Source organism: Oculina patagonica, chromosome 1, assembly GCF_052425735.1.
Source record: "Oculina patagonica isolate OP01 chromosome 1, crgOcupat, whole genome shotgun sequence".
Lineage (NCBI taxonomy): Eukaryota > Metazoa > Cnidaria > Anthozoa > Scleractinia > Oculinidae > Oculina > Oculina patagonica.
The window spans coordinates 16,374,208-16,393,971 of record NC_135758.1 but is presented as its reverse complement, the minus strand read 5'-3'; the positions used below and the strand labels follow the sequence as shown (position 1 = coordinate 16,393,971).

At 41.2% G+C, this 19,764-nt stretch overlaps 1 protein-coding gene across 1 annotated transcript in view; it reads left to right on the top strand.

Moving 5' to 3' along the window:
• LOC144658924 (uncharacterized) overlaps positions 1–19,764 on the top strand; it is a 122,296-nt gene that overhangs the window by 52,299 nt on the left and 50,233 nt on the right. The gene's annotated exons all lie outside the window — the stretch shown is intronic.

Genomic DNA, 19,764 nt, shown 5'->3' with positions numbered 1-19,764 from the left:
TACTTCTAAGTGGGTCTCCACCAAACACCACTTGTGTTCCTTTCCGGGAGTTCCTTACGCTTATCTTTGCAACCATATCACGATTGTTATTTGCTTGTAACAAGACACTTTTGTTTTCCTTGCAAATGCTGTAACATGATACTTTTGCTTTTCACGGCTGCATCGATTGCAGTTGTTTGCTTTTAATAATAAAGCAAATAATTTCACTTTAATTTAATTAAGTTGTGGTTTTACATGTAACTGCTAGAAAGACGTTTTTCAAAAAGTAAAGAACAAATCAAATAAAAAAACAGCGCTTTCGAAAGGTTTTTTTGAAGCGTGGTACAGCTAGGATATTTGTTCCACTGTTATTAGGAGTTTTGCACCGAAAATCCCGGTGCAAGGTTTTGCATACTTAAGAGGGCGTCTTTCTTAGAAACACCCACTCAATTTCGCGTAAAAAATAATTTTGCCTGAAACTCTGTCAACTGAAAGACTTTACCGTGGTAAGAACTAAAACAGATTTGGTTTGATTTGAAATGATATTCTGGCCGCGTTAGGAGCCATAAAATATTTTTCCTTGTCAGCTCCCGTCACAACGTCTCGAAAATTGAAAAATAGGCACTTTTTGTAACACTGTAAAATATTTCTTTCGCATCATTTAGCCACAAATTTTATATCAACTTGCTCATAAACCTTTCTAGTTTTCCAAGAAAGTCACAATTTGCCTCTCAATTCTCCTGAAAAGGCAAAATGGAGCGTAATATGACCACTACTAATCGCCTTCGAGCGAAGGCTGTAAATTGGCTTCGATTTACAGTGCCGTAGCAAGGGGAGGGGCCGGAGGGGCCCGTGCCCCCCAGTTTTTTTTTCCAAAAAGTAAAAAACAGACCTGTATAAAATGTTGAAAATAAAATTTTATCTACCGAGAGGTTTGAAACAATAACATTTGTACTTCTTTTCATTTTCAATGTACGTAGGAAGATGCACAACAATATTAAACAGTCAAAAACTAAAACAAACCAGAAATCGTGACAACAATGATTAAAAATGTCTCAACATGTCACAAAAATGTCAACATGTCTCAAATTTACGATATGCGTAAATCACAAATAGCTCTTGGAGAACGCTGGAAATAGCATTTCCAAGCCTCTAGATTTCAAAATTTTCGGGAGGAGCATGCCCCCAAACCCCCCTAGCGGCTGTAGGCGCTCGTGTGCCCCCCACTTCTTTTACCCTTGCTACGGCACTGATTTAGAGGCTATTTTTTAAATTTTGGGACCAACCTAATACTTCTAGCCTATACAGCCGACTAGAGTACACACATGTACAATAGGAGTTATGGCACAAACCGTGACAACTCGCTCGGCTCGCCCAGGCTCGCCTCGCTCCTTGTCACAATTTGTGTCCATAACTCCTATTGTACATGTGTGCGCGGAACGCAAGACGCCTTTCTTACCCCTCTCGCGAAACGAGTTGCAAAAAAAAAAAAGACGTTTAATAAGTTTTTTACGCCCACAAAAATAGAGAGCTCCACCTATGTGCCACAATTATTTTTCAATTGAACAAATATTTTTCTTTAGTATATGCAACAGATGGCTGCCGCAAGTTACTCGTCAGAAGTTTTGCAAGCTATGATGGAGGAAAACCTTCGTGAATTTCAAAGAAACCCCTAAAGAAATTTAACTTTTTTACTGGCCCACACCGATTTTAACGAATGGCTCCGTGTATGGAAAATGAACATACCGGAAGCTAACGAAAACAACAAAGATCTTTACACTTTTGCAAGAAAAAACAAAAAAAGGTTTTATGAACTTTTAGTAAGCGAAATTGATGACTTACGAAGCTTAAAAGCAAGCTTTGGACTTGAAGTTAAATTTTCGATACAAAGAGACGGTGAGACGCAACACATGGAACACTATTTTAGAGAAAGAGAACCACACGTTTTTACAAAAAACAACAAAGACCAAATAAAAAAAGAGTTTGACAAATTCATTGAAAGAGCAAAGGGAGAAATTGAGGCTTGGTCAGAGAGAGGCTCAGGCTGGGTTATTGAAAGAATAACCAAAGCGTACGTCAACGTTGCACGCTATCAGCCATTGCGCGGTGGAACTTATTTGCCTCTTCCAGCTAATTTGGCAAAAAAGAAAGCAATTATTAACGTGCAAAACAGGGGTAACGAATGTTTGAAGTGGGCTCTTAGAGCTGCTTTATTTCCACCAAGCGATGGGAAAAATCCACAAAGAACAAGCAAATACCCTGTTAACGATGACATAAACTATAATGGTATAGATTTTCCAACACCTGTAAAACAGATTGACAAGCTTGAGGCGCAAAACAGTAACCTTGCAATAAACGTGTTTGGATGGGAAAATGACTGTGTGATTGTGCACAGAATAAGCAAAAAAGAAAAAAGCATTCCTCGTATTTGTCTTATGTTAATTGAGTCAGGATTAATTCAGCACTACTGTTTTGTAAAAAGAGTAAGCGCTCTGCTTTACGATCAGAGCAAATCACACAACAAAAAACACTTTTGCATGATGTGCTTGACCGGTTTTACAAGAGCAGACTTGCTCGAGAACCACAAAAAATATTGCAATGGCATTAACGGCAGGCCGACAAGGATTGAGATGCCGGAAGAGGGGAAAAACACCCTTTCTTTTCAAAACTATCACAAGCAAATGAAAGTGCCTTTTGTAATTTATGCCGACTTTGAGGCATTGTTAAGAAAAATTCCTGGCTGCGAGCGACCCCAGGACCGCCAGAAGAGAAAAGATTTTGGTCCAGAACTGGAACAATCGAAGCAAAAGCTACACAGAAAAAAACAGAACAGCACGAGGCATGCGGATTTGCTTACACAGTTGTAAGGAGTGATGGCAAAAACGAAAAACCAATGGTTTACAGAGGAGAAAATGCCGTTGAAGTATTTTTGAACTGTCTTTTAAGTGAAGAAAAAAAAATAAGATTTGAATTGTCATTGCCAAAACCTCTTGTGATGACGTCAGAAGACTGGGAAAACTTTAAAAAAGCCGAAAACTGCCACATTTGCGAAAAAACGCTGGTGAAACAAAACTTTTTGGACTCTTTGCCGGTATGGATTGGAAATAATGAGGAGCTTAATTACTTTGGACAGCTACACAAAAAATGTTATTACAGAACGAAAGAAGCGGAGCAAAGCCTGGATACCGAGTACTACTATGAGCTAAAAAGGCTAGAACAAGAAACACACAAAGTAGCCGCGAAAAACCAAAAAAATTGCTTAGCTTGTCAAAAGCCGCTTATCCAGCCGAACTACAAGGATGTGGTAAAGGACCATTGCCACATAACAGGCAAGTTTCGAGGAGCCGCGCACAACGTGTGTAACTTAATAATGCGAATAAATCCAAAAACAGTCCAAATACCAGTTGTATTTCACAACCTAAGGGGTTATGATGCGCACCATTTAATGCAGGCAATGTCAAAGATTTCAAAAGAGGCACAGAAAGAGGTAAAGTGTGTCGCAAACAACATGGAAAAATACATCACATTTTCACTAGGGGGTTTAAGGTTTATTGACAGTTTGAACTTTTTACTTGGGAAGCTTGAAAAACTTGTAGAAGCGACACCAAAGGAGGCATTAAATATAACAAAGGATATTTTGGAATCTGAAGAAAGCGAAGAATGTTTTGAACTTCTTTGCAAAAAGGGAATCTATCCTTACGAATACATGGGCTCATGGGAAAGATTTAGAGAAACAAGTTTGCCAGAAAAAGAAAAGTTTTACAGCAAACTTAACGACGAGCACATTACAGATGAAGAGTATGAACACGCGCAAAAAGTGTGGAAAACCTTTGGCTGCAAGACCTTGGGAGACTACCACGATTTGTATGTTCAAACAGACGTGACCCTGTTAGCCGACGTTTTTGAAAACTTTCGAAAAATCTGTCTTGAGAAGTACGAGTTGGACCCCGCGAATTATTACACGTCGCCAGGCCTTTCTTGGGACGCACTTTTGAAAAAGACAGGCGTGGAGCTTGAGTTACTCACAGACTACGAAATGCACCTCTTTGTCGAAAGGGGAATAAGAGGCGGGATTTCGATGGTAAGCAAGAGATATGCAAAGGCAAACAACCCATATGTTGAGGGATTTGACCCGAGTCAGCCAAAAAAATACATAATGTATCTCGATGCGAATAACCTTTACGGGTGGGCAATGAGCAAGCCGCTCCCAAAAAGTGGTTTCAGATGGAAAAAGGTTATGCCAACAGAAAAAGAAATAATTACAAAAAAAGAGTTTGCAAAAGCTGGATGGATTTTAGAGGTGGACTTAGAATATCCGAAAGAGCTGCACGACGTCCACAGCAGCTATCCATTAGCGCCAGAGAAAAAGAAAATAAACAAAGAAATGTTTTCACCTTTTCAAAAGAAATTAATAAAAAATCTTGAATTGCAACCACCAAACACTGAAAAGCTTGTTTTAACTCTTGAAGACAAAAGCAATTACGTCGTGCATTACCGAAACCTGCAGTTTTATTTAAAACAGGGGATGAAACTCAAAAAAGTGCACAGGGTTTTAGAGTTTGAACAGGAATGCTGGATGGAGCCCTACATTCGGATGAACACAGAATTCAGAAAAAAAGCAAAGAACGACTTTGAAAAGAACTTTTACAAGCTAATGAACAACTCGGTTTTTGGAAAAACAATGGAAAACCTGAGAAATCGTGTAGACATAAGAATAGCGCGAAGCGACGAAACAAATAAACTAAGAAAATTAGTTGCAAGCCCATTGTATTCAAGGCATGTAATGTTTTCAAACGATCTAGTTGGAATAGACATGCGAAAAAGCAGGCTTTTTCTTAATAAACCGGTCTACACAGGCATGACCATCCTTGACGTAAGCAAGTTATGTATGTACGATTTTTATTACAACCACCTGAAAAAGGAGTACGGGGAGCGTTGCGAGCTTTTGTATACAGACACTGACAGCCTTCTTGCTGGAGATAGAAACAGAGGATATTTACGAAGATATTTATCAAAACAAAACTCTATACGACACAAGCGACTACCCAAAAGAGCATTCACTTCATTCATACGAAAACAAAAAGGTCTTGGGAAAAATGAAAGACGAATGCGCAGGAACACCAATTTCAGAGTGTGTCTGTTTGAGGCCAAAAATGTATTCAATACTGACAGAAGACCAAAAAAAAATAAAGAAAGCTAAAGGAGTAAAAAAGTGTGTGGTAAAAAAGAAAATCTTGCACGAAAATTATTTAGAAACGCTTTTTGGAACAAAGCAGTTATGGCATGGAATGAACATACTTAGAAGCGAGGGTCATGAGATTTACGGAATGCATCTCAACAAAGTCTCGCTGTCGCCTTTTGACTCAAAGCGATGGATAGCGGATGATGGGATACATACAAATGCTTACGGGTATAAGTTTTGCGAAACAAAGCCGACATAAACAGAACGTTTATAGCTTTTCTGGTGGTAACTGTGTATTTGGAGGAATAATAAGCAATTCTTCACGCACAAAGCCGCGCTTTGGACCATCGTGCAAGTAATAAAGCACTGGCTGATCAGGTTTAGTAACAGACCTTTCGATGCTGTAGACTTTTAATGACCAAATCGGATCTGTAGCCCTTTTTACGCCGCCTTCTAGCTCGCCAGGTTGGTAGAGATATCGCACATTAACGAGAGAGGGGAGTTTTTTTTCTTTCTTGCCAACAGGTCTTGTATATTTTGAGGACGGTTTTGACGAAACAGCCTTTTCTTTGATTGCAGCAGCAGGTTTTTTTCCAGTAAGACTGGTAACTTCGTTGTTCAGAGCGGCAACAACTTCGGGAAGCCTTTTTACCCACGCTGTCGACCGCTGGCCAGATGGCAGGTTCATCTCAACACCGTACTGATAACCAAACAGGCGCCCTGCCAGTGTTTGATTAAAACGTTCAACAATAGCTTGATCTCTGTGAATGTTAACACGCCCGCGTCTAATATAGGTTTTGTGATTTTCCATTTCTTTAGTAACAGCTCCCATGAATTCGCGACCAGGGTCAACTTGCAGCATCTGTGGCCATTTTAGTGCACTTCGCCTGTAAATTGTCTGAAAACCTTTTGCAACCTCAGTTGAATCTTTAGAGGTCAAAGGCTCGGCCTCTTTGAAACGGCTGGCAACGTCAACAACAGTCAGCGCGTATTTGTAAACTTTTCGCCCTCGCGGCAGTTTGTCGTGTGGCAGAAAAAGAAGGTCCGCCTGGTGGACCGAGTTAGGAGAAGAAACATCAAATTTTGGGCGAGGAACGTATCGTGGTGCCGGAAGGTAGATCTGCCAAAGGGCCTGCTTAACTAGCCACTTTTTTGCGGCATCTTCGGAAACCTTGGCAGCCTCGGCTAATTTTTTTATCGCAGCAATTCCCTTCCAGTAGCCCTGGGGGCTATAGTAGACTTTCGAGATCTTTGCATCCATGTGTATACAAGAAAAAAATAAAAGTTTAAAGAAACCGAAAGGCAGCGTACCCAAGTGCAAGCGCGCCAGCGCCAACGAACATCAGTTCACCTTGTTTCTGCTGCTCGCTTGGCTGATAAAAATCAGAGAAGTTGGGCTCTTTCGGAGGAATCATTTGTTTGTCAGGATGTGCCTGGTTGTAGAGTTTGAAAGCGTAGTCAGTGTTTGTGAAGTTCTGTTTGGCCTGCTCTTTTATTTCCGAGTTGGTTTCGATCCAGTCGAGAAGCTTCGTGCGGTCGCGAGAGTACTTCGCGTAAGCTGCCTGGTAAGCCTCTAGAGCTTTGTCGTGCCTTTCTTTTTCTTTTAAAGCTGCATCTTCTCCTCCACCAAAGTATTTAGCAAGATAATTGCCGCCAATGAAAGCAGCAGCGTTCAAGATAGCTCCTCCAGCCATAATCGCGACGCTTGCCATTTTGTTATTATACTATTCTAATTTTTTTTAATTGGTTGGGAGAATTTTCTGGTCCTCGAGATACTGTTTAAGTGCAACGCTGCCAGCCACGACGGCTGTGAACTTTACATAGTTCATAAAACTGCTGCTTGGGTCGGATGTGAAGTTTTCTTTCACAACTTTTTTGGCAGCCCAGCCGATTCCGGCGGCTAGGCCAGTAAGAGTGGCGGCATCCATGAGTGTTTTTACGAGCTTGTTGTCAGACATGGCGTTTTGATATAAAATAAAAATAAATATTTAAATTAAAAAATAATTTTATGCATTCTTTCAATCTCATCAAAGAGCTCTAATAAAGAAAAAAAAAGTTAATTGCTAAAGTCAGAAAGTAACACAGAAATCACTTGCTTAAAAACTTTCGTTGGTCAAACCAACATCATCAACCGCAGAATTAAAGATTTTTTGCATTTCAGCAAACACCAAACTTTTTGCTTTTTTAATCATCTCTTTTCTTTTTTCTTCATTTTCTATTTTTTCATACTCGTTTTCAAGTATTCTTAAATCCTCATACCACCTGTTTAAACTTTCTACAGATTTTTCAGCAATTGCATAAAAATTTTTTAATTTTTCTGGTTCTAGCCGGTTTAAATAGGCTTTTCCCTCATTCAAAGCAGCTGTTACTCGTACCTCATCTTTTTCAAAGCATTTTGAAAGCATAGAAAGCACAAAAAAGCTTCCAAAATCCATTGGGTCAGGCATAGTGTATGTCCTCGTGTCGGTCATCGTGTTTTGTATACTTTAAAAAATCGAATGTTTAAATGAAAATTATTTAATAATTTTTTTAATCCATCGGACGGATTCCTCTTTTTGAGCCATTTTGGTTTGTTGGTTGCGGAATTCTAGAGCCCGTTTGGCGCGTGTCTGAAGAACGCGTTGCAACCCTTCCAATACTTTCTGCTGTAACTGGTGTGTCATCAGTTATAAGAGTTGGCGGAGCTTTAAATGTTGGACTTCTTTTTTCGTTTATAAAGGCTTTTATGTCTTCGCGTTTCACATAAGTTGTAACGATTGCAACGCCGATACCAAGCAAAGATATCCATTGATTTGTGGTGAGACCGCTTGATTGCGGCTGAGGCTCGGTCGGAGCTGGTTCCACGGGCGTGCCCGAAGGGCTCGAAGTTACACTTCGCTTAGCAGATGCAGATTTCTTTTCCTTTTCTTTTGCAATTATTGCAGCAGCCTCGACAGCAGCTTTTTTCTGTGCTTCACGAGCCTGTTTTGTTTTTTCAGCTGCAAGCTTGCCAGCAGCAACTCGCTTTGGATTTTTGGCAGGCTTTGTTGCTGGAGTTGTTGAAGTAACTTGTTTCTGTTCTTCTTGAGCGATCGGAGTTTGTTCGAGCTCGGCCATTTATAATAAAAAAAAATAATATTTAAATAGAAAATTGCTCAGCAAGATTTTTTGCTAAGCAATTGCTAAGCATTGTTCAGTAATTACTTAGCATTTTCTTAGCATTGCTCAGAAAAAATCTTCAGTAGTGTTTGTGTCCGCATCTTTGGAAGCACCTTTGGTTTCGCACAGCGAAGTGTGCGACTTTGTAGGGACCCCTAGGGTCCCCGCGCCAGGCGCGGCTTCGTTTAAAACAATGTGCTTTGTTGTGATGAGCGCAGCATTTGCAACGGCAAGAAAGCGGCCGCATTTCAAAGCCAGACCGCCTGCCAAAGTGGACAGCTCTTTACTGATAATGTAGTCGTTTTTGAGTTCCTTTTGATAATCATTGACGTCCTTGATATTTACGGCCTTACCAACAACTTTGGTAACAAGAAAAATAAAGCTGTCAATCAAGCTGTCGGTTGTTTTGGATCCAACGTATGCCTCATATCTCTTTAAGTACTTTTCAACTTCTTTATCTGTCAAGCGCTTCACCTGCTCGTGTGTCAGTTGCACACCGATTGCTTCTTTGGCTTTTCCTGTTGAAACAAGGATTGCAAGCTGTTCACGCAAAGCAGGAATGTCAGGGCCTTGAATGAGTGCCATAGCACTTTCTGTACTTTCTGGTTCAGCTCCTAGCAGTTCCATTACGGAAGCTAATTCTTGTTCACTTGCAGCGCCCTTGACGCTCTCGGGAGGAGAAGTTGCGAACGGGTCAGCCATTTATTACTCTAAAAAATATGTTCAATAAAAAAATTTTGTGCCGTAAGGGTGGCGATGAGAAATGACAAGATGCGAAAACTTATTTTTTTTTAGCTTTAAAATGATTTCTTTGTAATCCTCATTAGCAAGTTCGCCAGCGTAATCCTCAAAGATTGCCTTCGTGGTCTTGGCAGAGGGGGTGTAAAAGAAAACGATTGCCGCAACATTTTCGCGGAATGAGGCTGTTATGCTTGTCAATTTTTGAGTTAACACCCATACGCTCAAACCTGCGTGGCGAGCAGAGAAAGCAAGATTCACCAACTCCCCTGTTCTTCCTTTTACATCTTTCGAAGCAGCACAGTCGTCGAGGATGATAAGCGTGTTCGTTCCCTCAAAAAGAAATCTTGAAAGCCTTAACAAAGATTCAACCTCGTGCTGCTCGCAAATTAAAACAAAAAATCGAAGATCTTCCTCAGCAAAGCGATAATAAGTCTTGTTGTGCGCGAACGTCGGGCAGATGAGCACGATATAGTCAAACTTGCCTCGGAAAGTGCCACAAAGCTGATTGACCACGTATCTTGTTTTTCCTGAGTTCGTTGGTCCCACAATGAGGGCGTTGAAGGGTATATTGGCAGGATCCATCTTCGTTCGTATATTATAAAAGCACAGATTCTAACTGCCTGCCAATTATATTCATTTGGGCGTCGCTGATTACGTAAATGTGGCAGTTCAAATTACCTGAGCCGCTTGCTTTCCTCTCTAGCTCAAGCTGGACACCGTCCTTTGTGTTCACAAGGCGCGTGCCGCTTCCGTGCATCGAGTGGTCAGCCATGGAACGCAGATCAATAAGAAGGCCAAACTTGTCTTCTGTGTAAAACTTTTGCAGAGTCATGTGCTGCGTTTTATTTTTTTCTTTCATGTAGAATCTTTTAACTTCTCCCCAAATGTCCATTCCTTCGATGCCGTTGTTGTACAGCATGTTTGGCGAGCCGTTGACAGTGATGCTTACTTTTGTAAGGTCCGGGTTAATGTACTTTTCCGAGCTCCTTGCACCTTTGTTATATTGCACAATAAATAGGAGCAAGATACCTTTCATGGACCTCCTCTGCGGGTTGACCCTTAGATTCAGACGTGTGTCGGAGCCTTTTGCAAAAGTCGTCACTTTATCACGCTGGATGTGGTCGTAAGCGAACTCTTTGCCGCCCGAATAAGCGCTGAACGCTTCATCTGCAATTTCCTTGCTTCTTATCATCTTGTACTCCAGCTGGATGTTTGTCAACTTGTATTTTAGTTTTGTTGTATCTGAGCCTCTGACCACATGTTCGGCTGCCGCGAGCTTCAGTTCGAACACAAGATCGTTGTATAGTGCCTGAGGATAAAATGCCCCATGGTCAGTTAAAATCTGGTGATCCAGGCGGATGCGGTATTTATTTCCATATATCTCATTCAGCTTTTTTTCTGCTTCCACACCTGAAGTTTTCTTATCGCCAGCATTTGAGCGAATTTTGTTGAGGTCCTCGCTCTGAATGCCCTCTGGCACCCTGTCGTCGCGCTCCTCCTGCGAAAGGAAAAAATCCTCAAATATTTTGTAGATGTCATAGCCCACCGTGTCCTGCACGACGGTGCCTTCGTACTTTACAACAAACTTGTCGACCAGAGCTCGGCTGACGTTGTCAACCAGAAAGTTGTTGGCATGGCCTCCGCTCAAGTCGATGTTGAAGCGCAGCGCCAGCGAGCCAGGCACAATGACCTCGTTTTCGTTCAGCTTTGGCACTGAAACATACAACGTTTCCTCTGGATTGGCTTCAGTGCAGTCAAAAGTGATTCGTTTTACAGCGCGCTCGGCTTTCAGTGCGCCGAGTATTTTCTCTGTGCGTCCCGGTCGAAGGTTTTCTTGAACAGCATCCATCTCTCGATTGGTTTTATTGTTAAATTGAAATGTTTAATTTGAAAATATATATATATAAATTAAGCGATGGCAGACAGGTGGTGGTGATTTTGGATTCGAGGACCCTGATTTGGACCAAGATCTTGACCACAACAGTGATAACGATGATGAAGAGGAACAAGAGGTCGACACAACCCGACCATTTCAGCCCGGGGAGGCATCCACACCCTACCATGGGGGTGAACAACATGAAATGCAAACGATGCAGCACGAACAGAGCGGGCTGCCAGATACATCCTACGACGAAACACCTTTGCTTGGCAGTGCGCAATCAATGAGCGAAAAGGCATGGAATGCTCTAAAAGGGGTGTTTCCAGAAAGCTCATCAACAAATCTTGAAGCCTCTTACAGTCTAAAGGGCAGATTGCAAGTAAAAATGGCCGGAGCTGGTAAAAAATTATATAACCTTTTCACCACCAAAAGGGGTACAGGTGGTAACCAACAGCTAAATCCAAGTCTTACAAAAGAAATCAGGAAAGAACTTGGACCAATGGCACAAGAACTTATTGAGAGAGACAATGAAGAAATAAGAGAAAGCAGACAAAGATTAAGAGAAGCTGAAAGTCAACTACAACAGGCAGAAACAATTGCCATGCAGAAAGAAAAAGCCACCCAAGAAGTAGAAAATCTCAGAATAAGAATCGAGCGAACAAATGCCAAGATGGATCAACTTGGGTCAAATGTTGAAAATGAATCAGAATTGCGCAGACTTAAGCAACTGAAAAAAAATCTTGAAAAGGATTTTGAAAACTCAAAAAAAGAAGTTGCTGCTCTTGAAAAACAAGCTAAGCAAAAGGCAAAAGAACAAACACGAGTCGACCAACTAAGGGCAAGCCTCGCTGCCAAAGAGAGCGAAAGAAACACTTTGCAAGAAAGGCTCAACGACACAAGAGCTTTGGAGGATCTAAAAGAGAAAGAAGCCGAGCTGAAGCGCCAAAACGAGGAAGATCAGGCTGTTATAGAGGATGAGAATGCCTCCCCCACTGACAAACAAGCCGCGGAAGAAAGAGTTGCGGAAAGAACCGAGGAACTTGGACGCTTGCAAACGCAGATTGCCGAAAGAGAAAGAGCGCTTCCACTTCGTGAGAGGATCAAAGAGATCTTCAAAAAACATGGCGTGACATTAACAGCAATACTTCTGGCTGCTGGTGTCACGATTGGTTCTGTTATTGGAGCCATTACAAACGCGTTGAAGGCAACCGGCAAAGCGTTGGGGAAAGGCCTAAGTGATATTGGCTCAAAGGTAGCATCAGCTCTGCCTGGTCTCATTGGCTCGATTGCGAAATTTCTTTTCAAAACCGCTGGTCAAGTAATTGGATTTCTTGCAGAGCACACCTGGCTGCTTATCCTTGCTGTGGTTGCTTTTCTTGTTGAAAAATACATCAAAAAGAGACGTTAACGCATAAGGGTGTAGAGCAAAGCTGCTGCTCCAACCGCGCCAACAGCGACAGTTGCTTTGTTTATTTCGTGTGAATCATTGGCTACGGCCTTCGTAGGTTTAGCGCTTTGCGCGTTGCTAGCTTGTGTTTCAGCAGCGCTTGCTGCAGGTGTCTGATTTTTTTTTTTGCTGTGGCGCTCTTGTGTATAGGATTTGAAGGGTGGCTGTTTGGTGGGTTGATTTTTGATTTTCCTCCCGCCATCAGTTTAAGAGCTGCTTTTTTTGTAGCTTTATTAACCTCATCATTCACTCCTAATTTCATCCCAACAACAGCCTGCTTAAGCTGGTTATTGTAACCAACAACGCTTTCTGTGTTTATCACCATACGAGCGGGCATCAGCCAGGCACCTGGGCAGACTGCAAGGTTAAGCCGAACCTTAGCCTGGTCGATGGCGAGTTGGTATCTTTGGACCGACTTTGCCAGATCAGGTTGCCTTATAGCGTCTTCAACCAACACGAGGAACTCACTTTGCGCTTCCTTTGCACGGCCGCCTGTGCCAAGTATGCTACTTCGAACGTTCACCTGCGAACCGAGAATACAGTAGACAAAAGCCTCTATCGACTGGTTTACTCTCGACAAACCTGCCTGAGTAAGCCCTTCAGTGCCGTTAGGACTAAACCAGTCTGCCTGTGCATATGCAGCGTCGTCTGGCTCGATGTATTGAATCAAGTTACCTTTGCTTGCAGTTCCACCTTCATCCGAAAATTTATCGTAATCAGGGTATTTTGCTCCAGTTTTTTGTATACCATGCCCTGAAATCCAGATATAAACGTTACCAAGTCCGTGGTTTGCGCCTGTTGTGAAACGGAAATCGCTTGACGGGTCGACACCGAACTCAGCACATATTCTTTTGTAAGAAGCCACGTCGTACTTGTTGTCAAACTGGCTAAACGTTGGGTCGCCAGGCAAGGCGCTTACGCTCTGAATCCCCCCATCTGAAACAATATTCGCCTTATCGTGAAATAAACGTGAAAAAGGTAAAAATTTCGCACAATCGGTGGCAAGCTAAGAGATGAGTGTTCTTCATCGAAAATTTCTCGGCTTACCCCACTGCCTGTTGTCGCACACCAAACAGCAAAGTTAAGTTGCTGAGGCCAGTAGCCCATATTTTGGCTAGCAAGCCACCTTTTTGACTCTTTTCCTGATGTATGCTTCAGTTTTGTTTTTTGAAAAATCTCTCTTAATTTCGTTGTGAAATATTGGTCTGGTGTGACGTAGATGTTTATTTGGCTGTTAAATATTTTTTTCAAACTTGGTGCGGCTTCGTGAAATCCAACAGCTGGAATTGGCAAAGATGAGCCTTTTGCGCCGCTTGGTGACAGCTGTTGTGGAAAACCGCCTGAAATTTGATTCACCCCCAGTGCTTTTTTCATCTCTGGGCTCCAATATTTGCTGTCAGAGCCAAAAACATTTATCAAATGGCCTTGCCCTGCCTTGAAATAAATGTCTGCCGTTGCTGTGTGGTTGTACGCGAACTCAACCTGTGCAACAAATTTTGTTCGGTCAGCGTTTGGATATTTTGCAAGAAAAGGTTTCCACGCATTGTCTTTTGCCGCTTCAGAAATTTTAGTTGCTTCTGGGGTTTTCATCCACTTCATAAAATCTCTTTCTTTGGAATCAAGAAAAATTGATTGAGAAATGTCATCAGCTCTCGGAATAGGCGGCGCCATTTTATATTAAAGATTTATTTTTCAAAAGATAATTATAAAGATGGTTGTGCTCACAATCGACGCGAGTTCCAACGGGGAAGCTCTTTACTTTGACCAGCCAATTGAAAAACCAAGGTTTATCAGCCTGCTGTCATGCTCATTACAAAACAGCTGGCGTAATCTGAAAGAAATTGGCTCCATAAGCATTAAACAAAACAATGTGAGCAACAATGTTGCTGATTTTTTTCCAGGCAACTACAATTTTGATGAAATTACAACTTACCTGACTAATAAGTTCAAAGATCAACAAAAGCTAACAGTAAAAAGGGATGATTTGAAAAGAGGCTTTTCAATAACAAAAACAAAAAATATTGAAAGCTTTTCTTTTGATAAAAATCTTTCTAAACTTTTTAAGAACACAATTGTTGATGCTGCTAACGCAAGAATTGAAGATTTTACTAAGCCAGACTTTTATTACATTCACTGCGATTTACTTTCCAAAGAAAATAACTTGTATAATGGAAAGCCAAGTGACATTCTCGCTTGTGTACCAATAACCGGGAAACCTTATGATTTGGTTCATTACCCTCAAAATTTTATCAATAATTCACGTCGAACCAACGCTGTTCAGAGTGTGAACAGTGTCACATTGACCGTCAAAGACAAAACTGGCAGTAAGTTTGACTTTGTTGGAGCTCCGCTGCATTTTGAATTAGAATTAAATTAATATTTTTTTATTGTATACGACCATGTCATCTGCTAATGTTCTCCCGAGTGCCCCTGCTTATGGTGATCGCGAAGAAACACAACTTTATCCAAGCCTCCCAACAAATGCCGAGAATTTTCGGCTGACTGAAATAAGTAAAATTGAAAAAGAAATATCCGCTGAAGCTGAGCATTACAGGCTTGTGTTAAAAAAATATAAAAAAGTCCGGAAAGTTATTCACTATTCCGTGGTCTGTCTTGGCGCCGTGACGGCAGCTCTGTCTTCTGGAGCTGTTGCGACTTCACTTACTGGTGTTGGAATTGTTATCGGCGTGCCTGTTGCAGCAGTAGCAGGTATATCTGGCGCAGCTTCCACTGGCCTGTCAGTTATCAACAAAAAGCTTGAACGTAAAGTTAATAAGCACTCAAGAATCCTCGCTCTGGCTGTTGCAAAACATGACTCGATAAACAGCTCTGTCTCACAAGCTCTGAATGATAATCTTGTTTCTGACAAAGAGTTTCAACTGATCTTACGAGAAATGCAGAAATATCGTCAACTTAAAGAGACTTTTCGTTCAATCTTTGCACACAAACAAACAAATTCACAGCCAGACATCGAAAAAATACGACAAGAGATCATGAAAGCAGAAAGACAAAAAAATGAAAAAAAAACTTCTCGAAAGCACCACCGACATTTCGAAATAAAATTTCAGTCCAATAGAACATTTTTTCATTTTATAAAAGAATGATTGTCTGCGCTCATCTTGTCGTTTACTTTGTGATGGAAGCATTGTCGTTCGAGTTGCAAAAAAATGTTCGAGACATAACTCGCGATGTTGTTAATTGCCTGAACGAGGCAAAATAAAAGGTTACAGCGCACTTAAAGTGACTTTCAGCCGAGTCGAAAGGATTAAATCTGAGTGTGCAAAAAATACAATTAAGTTGAAGCGAACAGCGAGAAATTGCGTGACCCACTGGGGCATGCAAATTTTTTTTTGTGTGCGTGGGTGTACAAAGTCGGGGGATTACCCGAATGATATTTTTAGACTTTTGTAAGTTGTTTTCATTCCTGTGTGCTTAAAATCTGAGTTCTAAGCACTCAGGAATGTAAAATCTATTGTTTTACACGTGCACAACTATTGTTCTTTTGATTTAATGCACTTGATATCAATTATGACTCGTTGCCATTAAGAATAGCTTAATGATGTCATTTTATATTTTCTTTACTCTGTATATAAATCACATGCGATTTGCTTTATTTTGTCTAAACTTTTACGCCTGCTTGGCAAAAAAAATAACAAAAGATTGCGCCGTTAAGGTGATGTAAAAAGCCAAACAGAATGAAACGCATTCGATTAAGTTGCGACCGGCTTAAAATATTCAACATGAAAAAAAAAAATAATTATATTACGTCAAGGGGGTTTTCCGTTTCTTGACAGCAATACACCCACGCAATCAAAGTCATTGTTGTGACTTTCTGTGTTGCTGCAATAATTTATGCACTCACCGGAGCGTGCAAGTCTTGTTTAGCTTGTTAAAACGTTTGCGACAACACTGCTGTCTAATTTTTTTAATTTTTCAATCACCTCGTCTTTTAAAAAGATTTTTATTTGTTTTTCATTTTCTTTAGTTTTTTTGTAGGTTGTAAACGCTTTTCCACGAGATCTTTTCAAGTTTTTCTTTACATTCAAGTTAATTTCTCCAGTTCTCCCTCTTCCCATCTTCGTTTACTCAATAAGAGCATTTGTTCAATAGGAATTGTTTCTGGCACAGCAATTAAAGGTTGGTTGTAATTTAATACAATGGCGCCATACAACGATTGGTACACTGTCGGGTCCGGCGAATCTGCTTCAGGAAGTTAGGAATGTAAAAGCCACTCACATTTTCCTCCTTTTTTTTACCATTTCCACGCCTGCTTTCCCGATTTTTTTGTTAGTTTTAACCATGCTTTGCATAACGATTGCAGCTTTCTTTTTCTTAAGTTTTCTGGGATTAAACGTCTTTTTTTTGCAACTCGTTTCGCGAGAGGGGTAAGAAAGGCGTCTTGCGTTCCGCGCACACATGTACAATAGGAGTTATGGACACAAATTGTGACAAGGAGCGAGGCGAGCCTGGGCGAGCCGAGCGAGTTGTCACGGTTTGTGCCATAACTCCTATTGTACATGTGTGTAGAGTAGTCGTTAATCTGCAAATATGTGCAAAATCCCATGTACGTTTTCAATATTTCAAAAGTTGTGACCGTTTTTATCAGCACATGTACCAGCATTTTCGATTTTTTTCGCCTATATTGAAATCGAACTCTCTCTAGCAGATTTTGACACACATGCAGCCTTCCTGCTTCTCATCTCGGTTTATGTCCAACGTTAGACAATCCCCAGATTGCTAAATCCCATAATAACTCCAGCAAATTGGTAGGTATTGCCTTCAAAACTTGAGCACCACGGCATCTATCGAGTCCCTTGTTGGCGAGCGAAAGCCTGAATCCAAGGCTACATTTCGCACTAAATAGCCCATTGAACACCGTTTCAGAGCCGTTTTTCTTCAAGAATCAGTCAAAAGACACTCCGAGACTGGTATTCAGAGAACATAGCCGCGATTTGAGGTCTGAATTCCAAAGAAACATCACCATTTACAGCGTACATCTCGACGATATCGATACTGTGTGATGCTGCTTCCGCAGAGGTCCGCATAAATGGGGAGACCGCTGATCGCTTGTGCCAACAAGGCAGTGTCACTATAATTTTTTTAAATCAAAATTTGGAAAGCATGCGCAATTTCGAGTTTTAAAGAAATCAATCCTATAAATAAATATATTTTAAAAGCGAAGCCTCGAGCCAAACGGCCCATACTGTCACAGCTTATCCCGGTTTCGATAGCATTAGGAATTTTTCTACTCCCATCTAGATGAAATGCTAGTCCATCGCAGTTCCCCCCCCCCAGAATTACTTCGCCGGTAACCATTTATACCCACGGGTGGGTAGAGGCGCTATGAGAGAAAATTGAACTGCTAAAGAACACAATACAGCAACCCTGGCCAGATCGAACCGCGGACAGTTCGATCTGGAGTCTGGCCGACTGTAAGATATAGCATTTTGAATTTCGGAGTTCACGCCACACAAGACCTAAGATGGCCGCCAGAAGGCTGTCACGTTTTCTTAAAAAAATCCTCATCTTGCCATTTTTAATACTCTGAACACTTGAGCGTTGAGGTTTTGCGGGAAGAGTTTATTTGAATGTTTACTTTTTCGTGAGGGTGATCGGATTTGTAGCAGAATTTAATGCCAGATCACATGTCTGTGCTCTTCAAATTTGCGTGAAACAATTTGACGGATAACTAGAGTACAGAATAATGTACAGATCTGAGACTTGGACAAGTAACGGTAGTTTATATAGCAGTTTTCTACAACCTGAAATATTTTTTTTTTACTTAATAGTTGGTTTTATTTTTGGCGGCGTAACAGTGAAAACCACTTATAGGATGTAGTATTCTTAGCCTGCCTGCCTTTTGATGAGAGGGATGAGAGGACTTAACGTAATAAAATCACAGCTATGTCAAGGCATGGAGCCAAGACTACTCAACGACTGTCTGTTACTCTTACGGGATGTTTAACAGAAGAAACACATTTACATTCACGAATCATATCCGTCCCCTTGTCTATCAGAAGTTTCTTTTTTTTTCTTTTGATTGTACATGAATCTCAAAGTGGCTACAGATGGCTTTTAGCATGACCACATTGAATTTTTGAAGCGTGTTGCTGTGGTAACATTCACAGAGGTCATACGTGTCATAGCAGATGGGATGCGAGACGTTGATTTCTCTATTAACCTCGTCTACCAGAACTTGTCTGTCGGAATTTTCCTGGAGGCATTGGACATCTTCCTCGTCATCGGGCGACATTCCGACCACACCCTGATCCTTGCGACGTTTTGCTGCTAGTCGAGAGAAAAAGCGCTGGATTTGGCTCTTCGTCAGCCACTCTGTTCTTGTAAACATACGTTTATTGTCTTCATCTTTGGCATTTCGCATGTCTACTGCAACTTGGGAAGGGCATAGGCGTACGGGCAATTTTTGCCAGGGGGGGGGGGGGGGGGGGGTTGGGCGGTGAGACATTTGCCCAAAAAATTCTCGCAAGTTGCATGCCCAAAGGTTTACGAAACAGTCAAGAAGAAACGAGGTTCATACGAAGCACTAACATAGGCTTTCAAATGAAGTGAAAAATTCTTATATAAGAATCTATCATATGAGCTCATACAGCACGTTAAAAGAAATAGCTGTCTCTACCATTTCGACGGCCGAAGATATCAACCATACAATCCATGTCATTGTTGACTACAGAGTTGGAACATGCCCATTAAATGCTAATAAGTGCGATGGCAAGTAATAATTTAGGCCAAGTAAAAAAAAACAACAAATGTTTCTCGTCCCGATTTCTATAAAAAAAAAAAAGAGAGTGGCCGGGCGCATTTTTTTTTATTTTGTTGCATTCCATACCTGTGTTGTTCGAATATGTGAATATTGATGTAGAAGTAGTAAACTTGATTTAAGTGTCAATCGCTCTAGCGCTTTAAACACGGATATGAAGAACGTAAGGAAACTCTGAAAACTTATCAAATAGATCATTCTCTTGCATTTCTGAAACAGGCATGTAGCCTAATCCGCGCACACGACGAAAACTCGCGCACATTTTCTGCTCGGCTTCCAGAATGTCTCCGTCGATTTTATAAAATTTAGTAACACAGAGAAGCTTTCTATATCAGGTGTTTAACTGTGACAGATATTTGTAGTACAGTGCCCAACAGTAAAAAAAATACAAATATGTATATCCACAAATGATCCCCTTAAAATAGAAAATATCTATCTCTTCGAAAAAAAAACTTCTTTAAAAACTGGCTTTGCCCAAATTTCTCTTGCTGCCCAAAAAATCTGAGTTGCCCAAAATTTGAGGGGGCTGCAACCCTCCCTACCCCCCCCCCCCCGGCCTGTACGCCTATGGGGAAGGGTCCGCCTTTCGCCAAGTTCTTTCTCCTAGTGTACACCGTGCC